Source organism: Melopsittacus undulatus, chromosome W (genome assembly GCF_012275295.1).
Source record: "Melopsittacus undulatus isolate bMelUnd1 chromosome W, bMelUnd1.mat.Z, whole genome shotgun sequence".
Lineage (NCBI taxonomy): Eukaryota > Metazoa > Chordata > Aves > Psittaciformes > Psittaculidae > Melopsittacus > Melopsittacus undulatus.
In genome coordinates, this window is record NC_047558.1 from 2,350,638 (window position 1) to 2,368,981 (window position 18,344).

At 43.5% G+C, this 18,344-nt stretch overlaps 1 protein-coding gene across 2 annotated transcripts in view; it reads left to right on the forward strand.

The window, feature by feature from the left end:
- The first annotated feature begins 1,235 nt into the window (after positions 1-1,235).
- LOC117438009 (transcriptional repressor CTCF-like) overlaps positions 1,236-18,344 on the forward strand; it is a 46,532-nt gene continuing 29,423 nt past the window's right edge. Inside the window, exon 1 of one of the 2 annotated variants that reach the window (XM_034073348.1) lies at positions 1,236-1,306. The gene's annotated coding sequence lies outside the window, so the exon portion shown is untranslated. The remainder of the gene's footprint in view (positions 1,307-18,344) is intronic. The other variant, XM_034073349.1, reaches the window with a different exon arrangement.

An 18,344-nucleotide genomic window follows, 5' to 3' on the forward strand; every position in this document is an offset into this window, starting at 1 on the left:
GCCAGTCTCTCTCACCTGTGCCTATTACAGGGGGACAATCACTTCCCTGGCCCTGCTGGCTATGCTATTTCTGATACAAGCCAGGATGCTGATACAGGGCTAACCAATGTACAGGGGGGTAATACAGAGAAATTGTACAAGGGGGTTAAAGGAATTCCTTTGCTTAAACAAAAGTATTGTCTGTCCTAAGTACCTGCCATTGCCATCTTGCCAAGGCATTGATTACTGCTGGAGGGGGAGAAGCAGATGCTAGTTCTACTGACAAAAGCCGATGATTGGTCCTGCTGATAAGCCAGGGAGAGGCAGACTGGGCCACTAAGCCCTAACACCATGACAAAAGCACAGGTGTTTGGTCCTACTGAGAAGCGGGAGAGAAGCAGACTGGGCACTGACCAAACCCTAAGGCTATGTCTGAAGGTTAAAAGGTGTAAAGTTTAAGAAGAGGAAGACTCATTTACTTCATCTTGAGACCCTGCCCATGACCAGAAGGGGCACTGCGCAGGTACAAAGGACCTTTCGGCTCATTATAATACGAAGCAGGGATAGATAATAAATATGTATAGGCGGATTGAGCAACCTCATGCCTATATATACCTTAAGAGAATAATTGTAAAGGGAGAACAACCCTGAGGTGTGCATGCTTTGGAGGAGCTATCCCCATGCACCTCAGCGCTGAATAAAAGCATACCTACTTTACAACTTTAACGAGTTGTGGAGTCTATCCGCGCATCAATGCCATTGGCCTTCTTGGCTGCCTGGACACAAGCTACTCATGTTCAGCTCTATCACTCAGCACCCCCAGGCCCTTTTCCATGAGCAGCTTTCCAGACACTCTTCCCCAAGCCTGTAGCATTGCATAGGGTTGTGGTAACTTAGGCGCAGGACAAAGTAGTAAGCCTTGTAGAACCTCATACCATTGGTCACATTGGGGAAAAAGCTGAGCTAAATTGAGCTTAGTTTACTCCACCCCACATGACGGATGTACGCACGCACACGTTTGAAGTTAGCGCGCACCCCACAACCCCGCCTACTTCCAACACGCCCGTGTGATATCCCCTCCCCTTTCCACCCCGGGCCAGCGGGTCCGCGAGCAGCCGTGTTGGCGCAGGCGCACTACTGCTGCCCGCAGCCATTTTGTGTCTGAAGCGACGGTGGGAGTGATTAAACTGCGAGTCTGGTGCTGGGTGTGGGGCGGTGGTTGAGGCGGCTTCGTGGGGTCTGGGGGGGCTAGGTGCGGGGTCAGGTCGGCGGGGCCTCGGCGGCGCCTTGGCGGCCGGAGCGAGTTCCGTGCAGGGTGCGGGCGCAGGTAAGCGGTGGCGGGGAGGTTTGCAGTCGCTTTCTGTGGCCTCTAGGTGTCACGATGGGGCTCCGTTTCAGGCTAGGGCCCCGCAGCGGCCGTCGCAGGGGAAGCAGGGGGGGCTTTGTCTCCCTCTATCGTTCCCAGGGCGGCTGGTGCTTGCCTGTCACCGCTGTCATTCCCCACAGCGTGGCGCTGGGCCGCACAGGCCTCCCTTCCGGTAGTCCATTTCCTGCTGTCCATTTCCACCCGCCCAGGCCGCTAGCGGCTCCGACTCCATTTTCTTTCCTTTGTCTTCTCCAAGACGCCGCTGGCTCTGATGACCGCCTCTTCCCCATCACACGAGCCCCCGGCCCTCCCTTCCCTTCACCTCGCGTCCCTTCCTCCCCTCTCCCCTCCTTCCCTGCTGGGCTGGGCCTACTCCGCTTCACCTCCTCCTCCTTTCTACTCCTCCTCGCCGCCTTAGCTCAAACCTTTGCGGGAGTTCGGCCTGGTGCTCTCTACCCGCTGCCTCCCTCGGTGTCTGGCCGACTCCTGATTGCAGGGTGGTGGCTGCGTATCCCGTTCCTGCCGGCTGCCGCCTCCCTGCGTTGCTATGTGCTGCGGACTGAGAGGCGCTGCGAGGCGCAGAGGGACTCGAGCTCCCTCTGCAAGGCAGGCTGAGCAGCGCCATGCAGCACTGGGCCGTGGGCACGGCTGGGGGGCGCCCGCTCTCACCCTGCTGCCCGGCCGACAACCGCCCCTTCCTACCCCCCTAGCACAGCTCCGCTCCCCGTTGCCGCTGTGCTTGGGGAGCAGGTGTCCCCCCCACCATCCCCCGCCATTCTGCCAGACCCCCGTGGTGTCTTCAGGCACACCTGGTTGACAGGCTGTATTACTTGCTTCGACATGGTACAAGCCGTGGGGCCCTCGAGGCAGCGCCGGGGCGGCCGCTGTCGCGCTCCTGGTTAGGGCCGGAGCCCGAAAGCGCGGCACAAACCACGGGTTTATTCTCTTTTTACATGGGGGGTGGGAGCACAAAATTGGGTTCTTTTTGTGATGTAAAAAACGAAATCGCATATGCTCTGTCTCTAAGCAGTTTCCTTTTTGTTCTTTAAATCAACTTCTGATTTCTTCAGTAAATGTATTTACACGGTGTCAGATTTGGCCTTGCCGTAGCTTTTACGAAATTACTGATACAGGGGGTTTGTCACGTTGTGTGGATCCTTTTCTGTTCAGTGCAATCCTTAGGACTTGCTTGTTGGTGAGAATGAGCTCGGTTTCCTGTTTATCACTTATTTTTGGTTTGTGTGGGTTGTTTTTTGTTGTTTTTTTTTTGGGGGGGTGTTTTATGTTGTGGGGTGTTTTTTTTTGTGTGTGTTTTCTTTGTTTGCGATATTTTTGTTTCTTATTCAGTCTTCCCCCCTTAAATAAATGCAAGGCTGCTCCTCACCTCCTGCTGGTTACTGAATTCTGGTAATAAGTTCCAGAGGTGTTATTAGAAGCATCTGAAATACTGTTTACTGCTTAGTGTATGTGTGTTTTGTTTCAGTGCAGGAAGTGCATAAATATTTTCTCACGTTCCAGTTTATTCTGCTTCTGCAGAGCCTGCTGATTTTGTGAGTCTGTTTGGTATAAGAAATAACTCCATATTGTAGTCAACTGTTGTTCTTGCTTAAGCTGTACCTAATGTTTTACTTCAGAACAGAAGACATTATTAAAACTGAAGGAACAATTTTAGCATAAGGGCAAAGCAACGTTGGGTTTTGGTTCTTTGTTTTTGGTTGATAATTTTTTTCTTAGTTTTTTTTGTTTTTTACTTCCATTTTGCTTTGCTTCTGGATGTACAGGGCTAGCTCAATTTTCGTGTCTCCTCACTATACATGGAAAGGATGTTAGGTCTCACACAATGGCTTCATTAACACTCTTGAAACTGAGTTCCTACAGCCTCAAGTGTCCCTGCAGCTGAAATAATACAGTGAGGCTCATCCAATTTGGGCAGAGCTTGGGGCAGTGTTACTCCAGTTTGCTGGCAGCTCGTGATGAAGTGCAGGGAAAGTTATTTCAAGAACTGCTTTCCTTAGTAGCAGTCTGTGTCTTGAATATGAATAGTGGCTAATCTGTGTGTGTTGTTCCCAGCTCTTGTGCCTGCTGTTTGATACCTGCCTGATGCAGTGCCATTGCTCTTGTCTTGAAAATGTCAGAATCTGACCCATGTTTAGTCAGTGTTTACCTAAAAATTTAATTATATGTGATTACTAACTTCCTGAGGAATTTCTGCATCAAGCCTACTCTGACACTTAATTTCTTTCCCTTAGTACTTCATGTTCAAGGTCTCCTGCTTTTCTGATTAAGGTTTTTGGAAGTCAGATACTGAGCATTATGAGGTTTATCTGCCCTTTGAGAAGAGCTAGCCTATTCCTTGCCCGTATCCCTTATACTTTGGCAGATTCTTCATCACTTGTAACAGCAAGCTGTGTTGAACTGTGACCTCTGGATAGCTCTTCCTGCTGCCTGAATGGTTTTGTACATCAGCTATTTCATATATATCTTAATTATATTTGCATTAGAACTCCATCCTGGCAGCTCTTGCTGTTCCTACAGAAGTAGGTACCATTACCAGTGAGGTAATACTTAGGGGAGTAACAGAGCATTAGGATTGCAAATACTGCTTCCTCCTATATTTGTATATGCTCTAGAAATAGGTGTAACAGAAATAAGGAACAGCTGCTGCTACTACATGTACCCATGAAGGTGCACACAGAACTGCTGGTCTTCAGCTTCCATACTGAAGCTGCAAGAAACCAAAGCTTTGACTCAGTGTTTGTATTGTTTGTCTTGACTTACTGAACTTTACTGATTTGTTTGCTTAACTTTAAACCTCTGTTCATCCATCTGGCTGTAGTTCAGATGCTTGGTGTACAGTCTTTGTACTAAACCTTGAAATATAATATTAAGCTCTACTGCTCTACAATGCTACCTGGTCTTAGAGATGCACAAAGATCCATGAAATGTCCCTTTTTTGTTTAAAGGTTACATTTACTACTTATAAAAATTGTTCAGAATGTGGCTTTTGTTTTTTCAGATTTTTTTTTGCTGAAACTTAGAATCTTTGTTCTGTCGTGACTATAGATGTCGCCTTTTTTGTACTGAAGGATATTTGAATTTCATTTAAAACACTCTGTTCTGCTGCTTGTCTCACTTCTTTCCAGTAGTCCATAATTCTTCAGGAATTGAGATATGCTTATACTAGACACATTTGATATGAAAACTAAATAGTAGGTGTTCAGCTGAGTATTCTCAATATTTTCTGATTAACAGAACCTTGAAAAGAAGGGTAGAATAAACATGATGAGTAGGGAGTCTTATGTTTCAGTTTGTATTAACATTCAAGTAACTACACTGAACAACTTGAGTTTGGTGTTTAAATTAAACTTAAAGTGGAGTTTCCCTTATTTAGATTATGAAAACTTTGAAACTATCAAGTCTTAATGTTTTTCCAGTATGGTTCTTAACAGGTGAAATACAGAAGTAGCACAGAGGCAGCTCTCAGGAACAGCACAGTTAATACATGTTACTTAAGGGAGATCTGTGATAGAATGGATTCCTAAAGAATTACTCTTTATCCCTGCAGATAAAGCTGTGGATCACAAATGTTTAGAGTTGCATTTCACTTCCAGCCTTCTCACTTTTTGCTGTCAGCCCCCTGAGGATTTCAGTGGGCTGTGTGGAGGTGATATTAAGAGGTGAGGCACTAGAAGTGCAGTGGTCAGTTAGGTTATGCTGACCAGGTAACAGTGGGGAGGGCTACTGTACTGTTAGCAGTGCAGAAAGCTCTGACACAGGGTATTTTCCTTTACACCCCATAGTTCAGGTAGTGTGCTCAAATACATAATTACTTGGTCTGTTAGCTATCAGCATCGTCTTATTCTTATCCCATAGCAACAAACTGGTGAAGTTTCTAAAGCTTCTTGAATTTCCCTGAAAAGCTTCACTCTGCTATCAAGAGACCATGAACCAAGTTCAGCTTCTACCAAAAATCTTATTTTACTTTTTTTTTTCTCCTTCTCCAGAATCTAAAACTTTCTTGTCAGATTCTAACAAAACAGAAGCTAAATCACAGATTGTTTGGAGCATGAAAGACACCTTTGTCTGTATTAGTATGTGTCATGATTAGAAACTTGTATGTGTCTCAGATATCATCAGGTAAAGCAACTATCTGTAAAGTGGAGGAGAAAGTAGCTTGGTCCAATTCTATAAAGAATACTATTTGCCTTTACTGGAATATCAAAGTAATCCTTGCTCTCTCCAGTATTTAGAATTAGGTTGCTGTTCTGCAAGCTTCTGAAATCACTTGGTTGTTTTTTGTTTTGTTTTTTTTTTTTTTTAAACAACCCCCAAACACAAGCAAACAAAAAAATGCTCTAAAATCCCACCACCAGAGTATATTGGGAAATGTTTGCCTTGGCCAGTGCATTTTTTTTTTCTTTTAACATTGGAATATCCCGATACACTTTGAACACTAGGGAAGTTCCAGGAGATCAGGGAAGTGCTGATGTGTCAGTCGTAAAAAGAGATGGTGTGGAGAAATGTGGCAGCTAGTAACATATGACTAGTACTACACAGTGTTAGTACATATATAGTTTATTAGTTCTTCCATTTGTTCTTGGTACAGAATTGAGTTAAAGAGAGGAGAGTACGTAATTAATCCTAGTAAATAAGGCTTTAAGAAAAAAAGCTTATTAAACTTATTATTTGACATTGTTAAAGGTATTTCTCTTGATGTTGAGGACCATAGGTGATACAGAAAATCACTACTGAGTATCAGTAAATGCTGTTTGGTTCAGGGTAATTCAGGAACTGTCCAGGGGTCTACAAGTCTGAATAGTTTCCATGGATGTTCAGCAAAAACTGGTAATGGCTTGTCCCAAATTGTTTTCATTCCTGATTTTGTTGGTGTGAAATATCTGATTTAAAACTTCTGCATGATGAAACTGTGGTTAATGGAGAGGCAATCAGCACTAAGGTGTAGCCATTGCTATTGTCAAGTGAAGTAGATCCTTTGGGATGTGTGTTAAGACTGGTGTTGTATAGCTATACACCTGGGAACAAGGCAGTTCAGCTGAGTTTAAATCAAGGCATGTGGTGTCCTAAATTCAGCATCTGAATTGCATTTTGGAGTCACAGTGGATAAATGATTTAAATGTGAGTTTCCAAGGTGATGCTGTGACCTTGGAGCTAATGTAGTTCTCAAATGCATTAAAGGAATGAGTAGAAACTCTTGCCTGTGTGGGGTGGGTTGTCATTGTCAGCGTACTATGTGCAATTCTGGCATCAGCACTTAAATGCGTGCCAGCCCCCCTTCCCCCCCCCAATTACTGTCTGCAAGGGAAATTGTTTTCCAATTTGATGGAGACCTAAGTAATAGTGACATGCAATGAAGTAGTAAGAATTTACTGTGCAGTTTCTTGGCAAAACTGAGAGATGACTTCATTAAGAGTCCTCAGCTATCTCCCTGGCAAGATAATATTGGATATTAGTGAGCTTTTTTAAAATCTTGCTGACAAACATAACAGGAACTGATAGCTTCAAAGATAATAAGTTCAAATTAAAAGACTTAAGCTTTTCACAGTGAAGGTGATTAACCATTGGATTATGATATAAAGAACAGCTGTATATTTCTGAATTTCTTAACTTTAAATCAAGATTGTGGGGAAAAAAAATCTGAAAGTTGCTTCAGGCAGCTGCAAGGTACTGAAATTTGTTTCACATATGTTTAGAGAACTAATTCATAAGAGGTCAGACTTGGTGATCAAATGAGAGGTGATCACGCTAAAAAAAAAGGATGAGGAGCAGCTTTTCTTCTCTTTCACCGGCTTCCCTCTTTTTAAACAGAAGTACATTTAGGACTTTTCCTTAGAAATCTAGAACATGATCAAACCATGAAATCTGGAGAAAGTAAGCTGATATTGATAGATATATAGGAGGTCTGTCAAAATAGTGTCCTATCTATTTAGTCCAAACATGTGACTGCAAAAAAATCCTTATCTGTGTCTATAGTATTAATGAGGTGTTGGTAGGATAATTTTTTTTTTTTTTTTTTTGCAAGGGCATGCTGCTGGCTTGTGTTCAGCTTTTTTTCTGCTGAGCATCCCTGGGACCTGGTCAGCAGTGCTGTTCTCCAGCCAGTCAGTCCCAAGCCAGTATCACTAAAGGAATTCTCCCTTCCCAGTTCACAGCATGAAAAATGCTCAGTGGGGGTGATGCAAGATGATTTTCATTGAATCTGCTTCAGAAAGTATATTTCTGTAAAACCATTTAATTTTTTTGTTAGATAAAATTATCAAATTGTATGTTATATATTGCATTTATATGCATGTGTGAAGTTATTTTACATGCAGTGATCCTCATAAAGTGAATGCTGAGTAAAATACTGACTTAATTGGGAATGAAACTAGGGAGACTAAAGCTGTGGGAGGAGTAAACAACACTTAATTTTGAGTTCTGATAATGCATCACGTGTGGAGACTTGACGCAAGTGTGACCATTTTCTGAGTCCTCCAGAACATTACAGTGGCCTGATGGTGGGCTGAACATCTGTAGGTGGAGATTGCTGAAAGCTAAAAGTACTTTTCATGCATCACATATGTTAAAAAGGGGGAAGGGGAAAATGTAAGCTTGAGAACTCTCAGCTGCAGAGGTAAGCTGCATATAATTCATGTCCTCCTCTGGATGGGAGTTTCAGCAGAAGCACCTGATGCTTAAGTTTTGCAGCTCTGTTTTCTCCAGGCTGTTTGTAAGAAGGCAAATAAGGTACCCCTGCTGCTACTACTTGTGATTTGCAGCAGCTCAGTCTGTGTCCAGTCTGCTGCTCAGTGGTGTAGTCCTAGCACTTGCACAAGGACAGATTTTTAGGCAATTGCAGTGAGTTTTGTGGTGAAGCCTGTAGCTTGGAGGAAGAAATGGGGAAAATACATCACAGTTGATGGAAAACTAAAAGACTTCACGTTTGGAAATGGATCATCAGGTCTAAAGCCTGAGTTCCCTAATCCCATAGCTGGGTGTTTTGTACTGGTAATTGCATCACCACGAAACAAGATGGTTGCCTAGATTTGCTTTGTGAGGGCAACTAGATGCAAGTGGATGTGGAAGCTCTGAGTTTTATTTAAGCCTTTGTGGAACTACTCCCCAAAACATATTGGTGTAGTGAAGGCTTGTACACATTGAGGTTCTTAAGATGTTCTTGAACCAGATCCTCTCCTACAGTGGGCCTAGGGTCTTCATTCTCACAGTCCCTGTGTCTGCCTTCCAAGACTTGGGTGGTGCAGTCAGAGCCTTTGCCAGTGAAGACTGAGGCAAAGAAGTCATTAAGAACCTCTGCCTTCTCCAAACAAGGGTAGCCAGTTCTCCTGATAGCTTCTGGAGTGGGCCTATGGTGTCCCTAGTCTGTCTTTTATTCACTATTTACCTATAGAATCCCTTCTTGTTATCCTTAACATCCCTAGCCAAGTTTAATTCTAACTGGGCCTTAGCTTTCCTAACCTAGTCCCTAGCTTCCCAAACAACATCCGTCTCTTCTTCCCAGGCCACTTGTCCTTGCTTCCACCTTTTATAAGCCTCTTTTTTTCCCTATGAGTTTCCTCAGCAGCTCCTTATCCATCCAAGGAGGTCTCCTGGCCCTCCTGCTGCACTTCCTTCTAGTTGGGATGCAACACTCCTGAGCTTGTATCAGATGTTCCTTTAATATCACCCAAAAGTCTTGAGCCCCCCTGCCCTCTAGGACTATATCCCATGGAACCTTGCTAAGCAGGTTCCTGAAGAGGCCAAAGTCTGCTCTCCTGAAGTCCAGGGCAGCGAGCTTGATGTTTGTTCTTCTCACTGTCCTGAGGATCTCGAACTCCACCTTCTCATGATTGCTGCATCCAAGGCTGCCCTGGAATGTCACATTTCCAACCAGCCCATCCCTTTTGGTGAGCATGAGGTCAAGCATGGCACCTCTCCTTGTCAGCTCCTCTATTACCTCCAGAAGGAAGTTGTCTTCCACACAATTGAGGAACCTCCTGGATTGCTTGTTCTGGGCCGTACCGTCCCTCCAACAGTTATCAGGGTGTTTGAAGTCCCCGATGAGAACAAGTGCCTGTGAGCATGTGGCTGTTCCTATCTGTCTATTCAGTGCTTCATCCACAGTCCTCTTGGTCAGGTGGTGTGTAACAGATCCCCACAGTAATGTCCCCCATAGCTGTTCTCCCTTTATCCCTGACCCACAAACTCTCTGACTGTTCACCTGTCCCCAGAGAGAGTTCCATACTCTCCAGCCTGTCCGTAACATAAATAGCAACTCCCCCTCCGCATCTGCCACACTTGTCCTTTCTAAAGAGCCAGTAGCCTTCCTTTCCAACACTCCAGTCATAGAAGCCATCCCACGTTTCTGTGATGCCTATTATTTCGTACCCCTGTAGATGTGCACACATCTCTAATTCCTCTTGTTCCCCATGCTGTGGGCGTTTGTATAGAAGCATCTGAGTCGATCTTGAAATGAAGTAGGCTTATTGGCTGGAGCAGCTGGAATATCTCTACCTTTCTCCAAGCATTTATTATAGGTGCTGGCAACTGACTGGGTGTGTTGGGATGGAATGATGCCCCTCTCCCCCAACACATCTAGTTTAAAGCTTTCTTGACCAGCCTGGCAAGCCTCCTACCAAGACCTTTCTTCCCCTTCGTTGTCAGACCAGCTCCATCAGCCCCCAGTAGACCTGGCCTACAAACTTGGGTCCCGTGTTCAAGACACCCAAACCCCTGACTATGGCACCACCCTTCTGACTATGTATTAACCTGTCCAATCCTCCTTGCCTTTGGAAGGTCTTCCCCTTTATCCTTGAGAATTGTTGAAAACACAATCTGAGCTCCAGAGCCCCTAATCACCTCTCCCAGGGCTCTGTAGTCCTTCTTAATGTTCTCTGGGCTACTGCTATCTATATCACTGGCACCCACATGGATCACTAGAAGTGGGTAATAGTGGGACTTATTAGAGCAGGCAGCCTCTCTGCAACATCCCTGATTCAAGCCCCTGGTGGGCAACACACCTCCCTTGAGACTGGGTCCGGCTGACAGATGAGTGCTTCTGTTCCTTTCAAAGTAGGGTCCCCTACTACTGCTTTTCCTTGCAGTTTCAGTAGAGATCTTTAGCAGTGCAGCAGCTGTTTTCTGGTGCAAGTGCATTTCCTCATCAGCCCCCTGCAGGATAGCAAAGTGGTTCTGGGTGGGGATAAGAGATTTAGGAGGAAGCCCCTTGCTTTTAATAGTCCTCTTCCTCCTGTTTTTGTTGTTTGGGGTTTCTTTTATGGTTTTTTTTGTTGTTGTTGCTGTTTCCCAGCTTCCTGCGTTAACAGTCTCCTTCTTTTCTCCATGAAGTACAGGGAACGCTTGAACCCCCTGCCACTTTGGGCCTGGAGCAAGCGTTCCTGCTTCCTCTCAGCTTCCCTGATGTGTTTCTGCCTATTGACAGCATCCCTCAGATCAACCACTTGCTGCAGGAGGACCTCCACCAGGGAGCACTGGGTGCAGCCCTGCCCATTCTGCAACTTTCAGTTAGGAGACCAGTGTAGGCATTCTCTACATTCCGAGCTCTGCACTGCAGCCTCCCCTCTCATCTGCTCTGTCTGGGTGCTTATGCTGGCCACCGCCTGGGCAGCCAGAGCAGAACTCCCAGACTGGGCTCTTGTCATACGGCAAGTGCTCACCATCCTGCTCGCCTGACCACACTCCTGATTGCTTACGCTCCTTGGGGCAGGTTTTTAACCAGTCAGGGCTGGTGCTGTCCCTCCTGGCTCCACTCCCTGTGAGTCAGCTGCTTGCTTCAGCTCCTGGGCAAGTATTGTCTAGGACTTGAGGCTCCTTCGGTGACTTGCCGTTCTGAGTCGAGGCTCCTGGACTCTGAGCTTACCCCCGCTCAGGTGTTGAAGACTTCCTCTGTCGAGCTACTCACCTCAGCAATTGACCCAATTAGTTTATACTTGGCTTCTGTAGTGTGTGCAGAAATAGTTTTGTCCTGTTGAATCAGCTGCATCCTTTCCTTGTTCTAACAGCATTTTGACCTACATGAAGAAGAATTTGGCAGCTTCCATGACTGTATGATAGAACAGTTTATTCAGATGTCTGACTTGCTTGACATGACATCTGTAATGTTTTTAGAAGCATCTTCGAGTGGCTTGTGCAAACAAATCCTTAGGGATGTTTTCTCCAGCTCCACCAGATTCAAAGAAGGGAGGTAGCACTGAATGCTTGTCCTGCTCTGTTATCAGTCTGGCCCTCCCTGGTTAGAAGTACTGGATCCAGAGCAGTTGTTGTTTCGTGTTATGTGTTACCATTTGTTTTTTTCCCAGAGCTGCCTCTTTAAGCAGGCTGTCCCATGCTGGCAGCCAGGGAGCCTTTTCGGCCACCTTCTGGCACTCAACATATAATCTCTTGTTAAAATTCTGGAGAAAAGAGCGTACTATAGTCCTTATTTCTTCAAAGACAGGTCTGTATTTGTCATTAGTGTAGAATTGCTCATTGTGGTGCTGGGTTTTCTCCCACCACTTAAAAGTAGTGAGGTCCCTTGTCAGTATTACTTCCACCTTTTCTATCTGAAGTTCACATAGGAGCCTTGTTTTATGTAGATCTTTACAGCCCTTCTTTGACTTCATGTCACATGTGGGTTTGTGTCTCCTGAACAGTAATACACTAAGCCTGTGCACTTCTAATGCTGTTTTCTTAAAAGCTAGGTGGCTTTGTATAGTCACCATTCTGAAAGTGCAGCTCACTAGTAGGTTGCTGAGAATTACTCTACTTCTACACATCAGTTAGAGAATGGTCAGTGTTTGAGACCCTGCAGAAGGGTTCCAGGTCCTCTAGAACTTGAAGAGAATTCAAAGACCAATAAATCTCTTTCCCAAGAGCTTCATGTTTATAACTTCATACATGGGGGGGGAACCTCACTGTTTTGTTTTTGAAGTTTAAGTATATCCTTTATTTTCACATATAGTGCCAGAGAATGGTTAAATAATTTGCATTGGAAGTGACTTGTACCCTGGTTCAATTCCTGGCTCAGTGCAGGGCTGGCTTTAAAGTTAGGTGAGGTTGTTCAGTGTTGTGTTTAGTGAATATTTTCAGTAGCTGAGAGAAGTTTTCAGAACTCTGAGCAACCTGCTCCAGAGTTTAACCACTCTCATTTTTCCTTCAAGTTTATCAAGCCTTGCTCATATGATTGGAATGTAAATTCATGCAAGGTATGTTATGCCAGAAAATAGGCTGGATACTATAAAAGCAGTAGGCCATTTTTCTGGTAAAGGAGGGGAGGAGTGGCTTTCCTTCCCTCTGGGATATTGCTGTGGAATCTGTCATAATAAGTATGCCTTGCATTTCTGAAGGTTATGTATGACTGCAGTGCTGGGAAGCTTTGCTCCTTGGGTTGTACCTCAGTAGGTTGATGTTCCTTGAGCAGTGTCCAAGCTACTGTACTCCACATTTCTTTAAAAACTTCAGTGACCTATTTCCATAAGCAGAGTCAATTGTAAAGAGAGAAGGGTGATGGTTGTGCCTTGCATTGACTTGCTATCTGTTGTAATCTGCAGATACCCCTCTAAACCATTCTGAATTTGTGTTGTCTATAGTGTAGAAACAAACTACAATTATTATTGCTTTGTATCTCTTTTCCCCTACTAAGATCTTGGGTGCAATCTTTGTTCAAAACAGATCTCTGCTGTTAAGTCATCTGCCAAGCAGAAGATTGGGTTTGAAAACTGGAAAGAAACTTTTTCTTGATACAGAATTTCAAGAAAACCAAAGTTAGGATAAAAGACTAGCAGTAGGTAAAATATTTCCATTCAATGAAGCATACTCTGTTGAGGAGTCCTGGGGGTTTTGGCCAGTATGAGACCTCCAAGATGATAGTTCCACATGGGAGGTGTTTGCTTTGCATCAAGTGTCTTCTCACTGGAGAAGTCCTTCACTTTTAAGGCTCTTCTGTGTTAATTTACAAGTTGTTAAGTTTTAGGAAATAGTAGTTTTTTCCAGGGTTACAGGTCAGGAATAAAAACTTAGCTACTAGCAGTAACTGGTTTATATGCCTACCACCACTGTGTGCAAGCTTTTGCCAGCACAGAACCTGGCAAGGATGCAGCTTGGATTAGTCAGCAGTGTTAACATGACCTTAGCAGTGGCACACACCCCATGTATCTTCTGCGCATCCCCTTTTCTGGTCAGTGAATGTATAGAGCAGATGTGACTTTTGCAGATTAAGTGTGAAATAGAGATCCATTCCAAATGCTCTTTAAAAGCTCACTATCGCTGAGCATCCCCAGCTCCCACAAACTTATCAGTGGTGTACTTTGAAGCTGATAAATAATTAAAAATAGACTTCTAAGGAAAAAAAAATGCAGCCAGAACCCAGACTTTGAGTGTCTTGTACTAAATAAATGACAGAAGACTCAGGGGGAAAAGTACTTAAATTCAAAGGGTGTAGAACTAGTGTGAAATTAAACAACACTTGGTCACATCACTGTGTGCAGCACAACTCTGTGCTCACTCCTGTGGAGCTGCTTACTGTTCCTGGGGTTTGTAGCATGTATGCACACTGAGGACTGGAAAGGATTGCAGGTGAGAAGTAATGTATAGTCTTGTAAGTATTAGTTCTGTAAATTTATTTTAAGCTTTTAATTGATAGGGATAACAAAGGTAGCTTTGCAACTCTGCCATGAGCTGGCTATTCTTCCTCAGGAAAACAAGGTTAGAATCGTGTTAGAGCAGATTTTATTACTTTATCAGTAGTGCTGCTTGTTGCATTAACAGTACTGAAAGGGTTGTATTTGCTCTAATCTACGCCCCTTTAACAAGAAAAACTACTTTGGCATTGTAATTTGGTATTCCACAGCACAGGAGAGAAAGACCATCTGAAGTAGGTATAACTGGCTCCAAAATGTCATATTGCACTCTTCACTTGACACGAGGCATACAGAAGTTTAGGTTGTAAGAACTGTAAATGCTAAGAAGTTTGAGAAGAGGCAGAGAGAGGAGTTAGTAAAATGAGTTCATTCTTCCTGATGAAAAGTATTAAAGCCAATTAAGGTGGGGGTTTTTTTGTTGTGTTTTTTTTGTTTGTTTTTTTGTTAAGTGAAGGGGTCCTCAAGCAGTTATAAATGCTGCTCTTAGAGGTGTGGGGCTACACATTTTCTGTCAAACAAGCATTACACATTCAAGCAGTGCTTCCTCCTCTTCTTTCTCTTTTGTACAGTTTCACTCACTAGTATGACTTATCTGCTCCAGAGTGTGTTCTGACATAAAGAGTTGCATGAAGAATGGTTAGCATGAAGAGAACAAATCAGTCCAGGCAGAAGTGTCAAGAACCTAAATGTAAATTAAGGGGTTTAAAGTGTGGTATGCATTCCATGTGAGGCAATAGTTTCCTGAGCACTTAAAGCTTATGCTGTGCAGGGAGAAACCTGGCTGTGCTTCTCTTGTGGCTGGCCTGAGCATTGGGCACACCAGAGATGTTGTCTGGATGGAAATAAGTATCTCTGGCTGAGTTCTGTCCTGGATAAGTTTCCTGCCCAGTTAGCTGCAATCTTAGAAATGCTTGTGCTAACATGAGGGTTAATTGGGGTGGTGTAGGCAGCTTAAAGGTAGGGATGACTTCTCTGAAAGAGTGAATGTGTTTGGAAATGAGGCCTTATTCGTGCTGGGAGGGTTTTTTTCCTCTAAGGTCAAATGCCTTTGTAGGATTTTTATTTTTAATTCATTTACTTTAAAGGTTGATTGTAATGACATTTTTAGGGCTCAGTGTATGAGAACATTGGGAATGTGAGTCCAAGTGAATTGGATGTGGGTATAAAATGTATTAAAACTGCAGCATGAGGGCTACTGTACAGGGTTCACCTGGAGTTTATTCTGTTTGCATCTGTTCCAACACTTATTCAGATAAACTTCCCTGTGATCTGTGATTACAAAGCAAGGATGACTTAGGCTCCAGGAGTTTCTTGTCCACCCCGCCTTCTGCCATAGCTGCTTCAAACACTCTCCTGGAATTTCCTGCCCCTGCTGCAACAACAGTAAACTACACCTCTAGATTTGACAGCCTGACATTAAGTTAACTAGGTGCTGGCTTTAGCTTTCCTTATAAGCATCAGGGTGTAATTTGTGATGTGACTTTCAGTTCCTGCATGGGCAGCTGTTGGGTGGGACCCAGGGATGAGTACTTCCTGCTCCTCTGATTTGAAGCCTGAATTCCCTTGTCTAGGCAGAATGTCACTACTTAATGAGTACTCAGGATAAAAGGAGTAGCTGTTCCCCAAAAGGTTGTTCTTGGATACTCCTTCATCTAGATGAAGTCTTCCAAATGTTTGTTGGCTCACTAAATTCTCCAGAATGCCATGAAACCTGTTGTACTGGTCTCTTCTTGGGTGTGGTAGGGTCTGGTGTTGTCTTTTTGATACCATGCTACATCACATGGCCAAAGAAACCTTCTCTGGTCAGAGTGATTTATTTTTTTATTTATTTTTTTTCTTCTTTAAGAAACACCTTTTTTTGCTGTTAGCAATTTGCTAATAGCCTAAATGAAAGCCTCAATTCATGTGTGAAGGGGGTAAAATAACTGCAAATTCTTGATAAAACTGTTAACCTTTTCTGGTATCTACCTATGGTAGTAGACTTTACTTTTGGTGGCAGTGGATTTTACAGGTTGTTTTAACCTGAAATAGTTTTCTGTTGTTCTCGATTTATTACCTTCAAGTATTCAAGTGGTCTTCTGTGAGCTCCTTCATTATTTTTATATTATGAAGAATTCCGAAAAAGTGAGACCGATTACTTTTATGATCTAGCATCAGCTGAAAAGAAATTCCTCTGTGACTGCTACTTTGAAAGTGTAAATCTTTCTGTATTTTACACCTGATAAAATTGCCCTTCTGAAACGAACTGTAAAGTTAGCAAAACAGAATAGCTTTCTTAATAGATTAAAAAGGGAAGCATTTCACCCCCAAATGATATGTGGAAAGGTTTCATTTACATTTCCCCATTTTGACTAGAGAATTCTGTGTATGACTAAAGTAGTTCATCTGTTGAGACTGCACTAGCAATTATTGGAAGAAATAGGGAAGAATTAAAACTAAAATTTTAAAGAATGTTAACTAGGAATGGAGGGAGAAAGAATTGAATGAGGTTTAAGAACAAGAATGTTTACTAAAATTATCCCTACTGCCTTCTCAATAGAAGTTATATTTTCCAAATCTTAAGGAAAAATGGTTCTTCTAGAAATAAAGCTGAAAAGCTTTTACCAGACTACTTTCATTATTAAGGTTTACCATGTCAGGTAAAATTAGTTATAGCCCAAGTGACTTCAACATGGATAGGATTTGTTGTCAGTAACTGCAGTGCAGTATGTGGTAGTTTGGTAAATTAATATTTCTTCACCATACAAGTTTGAGGCAGTTGACATTGTTGTATGACACTTTTTCCTCTCCATTGCAGGCTACAGCTTATTACAGCAGAACTAGTAGTGTTCGTTCTGGAAGAGCTGTGACTGTGGGGCCTTTGCCACTGTCAGGTGTAAGTAAGGATTAAGAGGGAGCTTGTGCTGCAGACAGTTGAGGAGGGAGAGTGAGAGAGAAAAAGAATTGAGTTTCTTTCTGTCTTGCTGGGGAGCCCTGTATATCTACTGTTTTCATGTATTGCACGTCTTCCCTCCCCAAGTCCTTGATCCAAAGTCCCAGGTTAACTTTATCCTGAGTAATTGCAGAAAGTCACAGGTGTGTGCTACTTGCTGACTGAAAAATATGGTCAGTGCTGAAGGATCTCATGACTTTGAATTCTTTCATGAGACATGCTGTTTGAAAGAACTCTGCTAAGATCCCTGGACAGGAGCAGCAACTAGGAAGATTACTTTTGTAGGTAGAGAGGGATAAAAAAGAAATGGCAAGGGGGAGGCTGGAGGTAGTTGTAGAATTGTCACAGGATGCATTTTGATCCTAATTCTACACCAAACTGGCTATGGGTAATGTCCTGTAGCCATGGCAATGGTGGCTTGGTGAGGCTCTTGGGAGTTCATAAGGGTAAAAGGTAAAGATTACTTTTGATAACATCTTGCCCAAAGCATGCTATCTTTACGTAAGCATAAATAAAAGGTAACTTTGACACAGTTAACACAATTAACTACCAGTTGAGTAAAATAGTAGTGTGTGGGTTTGATCACAGTTAAATGCTATTGGATTTAAACAGGAAGGCACCCACAAACTGGCTGTGACCCAGAGGGTTGCAGGATGTTTGAGAGAGAAATCGCACTGTAGTGTGACTTGATAGATGGCACAAAGGGGAGAGGGACACAGCTCAGTGTTAGCCACCTAGCTTCTGGGATATGATTCTAGGTTCTCTGTGCTGGGGTTTGCTTAGAGCTTTAAGCTGGCACTGCTGCTTAAGGTGGCCTTGGCGCTATGAACCTGCTCCCTTACTTCTGTCTGCCCAAGCATTCCTGTGGGGAAATGGATCAGAAACATTTTCTAACATGCTTAACTGTTTTTTTTTTCCCTGCATTAATTTTCAGCTGGAATTAGTTCTTGATCAAGTTTATTCTGGTGAATGCAAAGGAAAAGAGGAGAGCAGCTCTTTTGGCAGCAGTGCTGTGTTTTCCTGTCTTACAGGGATTATGAAACCATTATGGGAGTTAAGAATCTGGTCTCCCATCTGGTTAATGGAGGGGGACATGTGCGTTTCTCTAGATGGTAATTTAGTGTAGGGATCCGCTTACAAGCTTTGACTCACTCTCTGGAAGGACATGCTCTTCTCTCTGCCCTATTTGGGGAGGCCAGCCTTCTGGCACAGACACCTCAGTTAGGTAACCACCAGCAGGACTTGAAATGCCACCACAGCTGCTGGCTGCATCCCATCCCTTTGCAGGGTCAGCATATAAGGAAATCAACCTTCTGCAACTATACATTTGCATTATATGTTTACCATCGCAGCTGTCATTCCTGAAGCTTCACATTGACAGGCCCTTTCTAGGTTTCTTGCTTTTCCTTATTCTCTCCAAGGTGCTAAAATATTT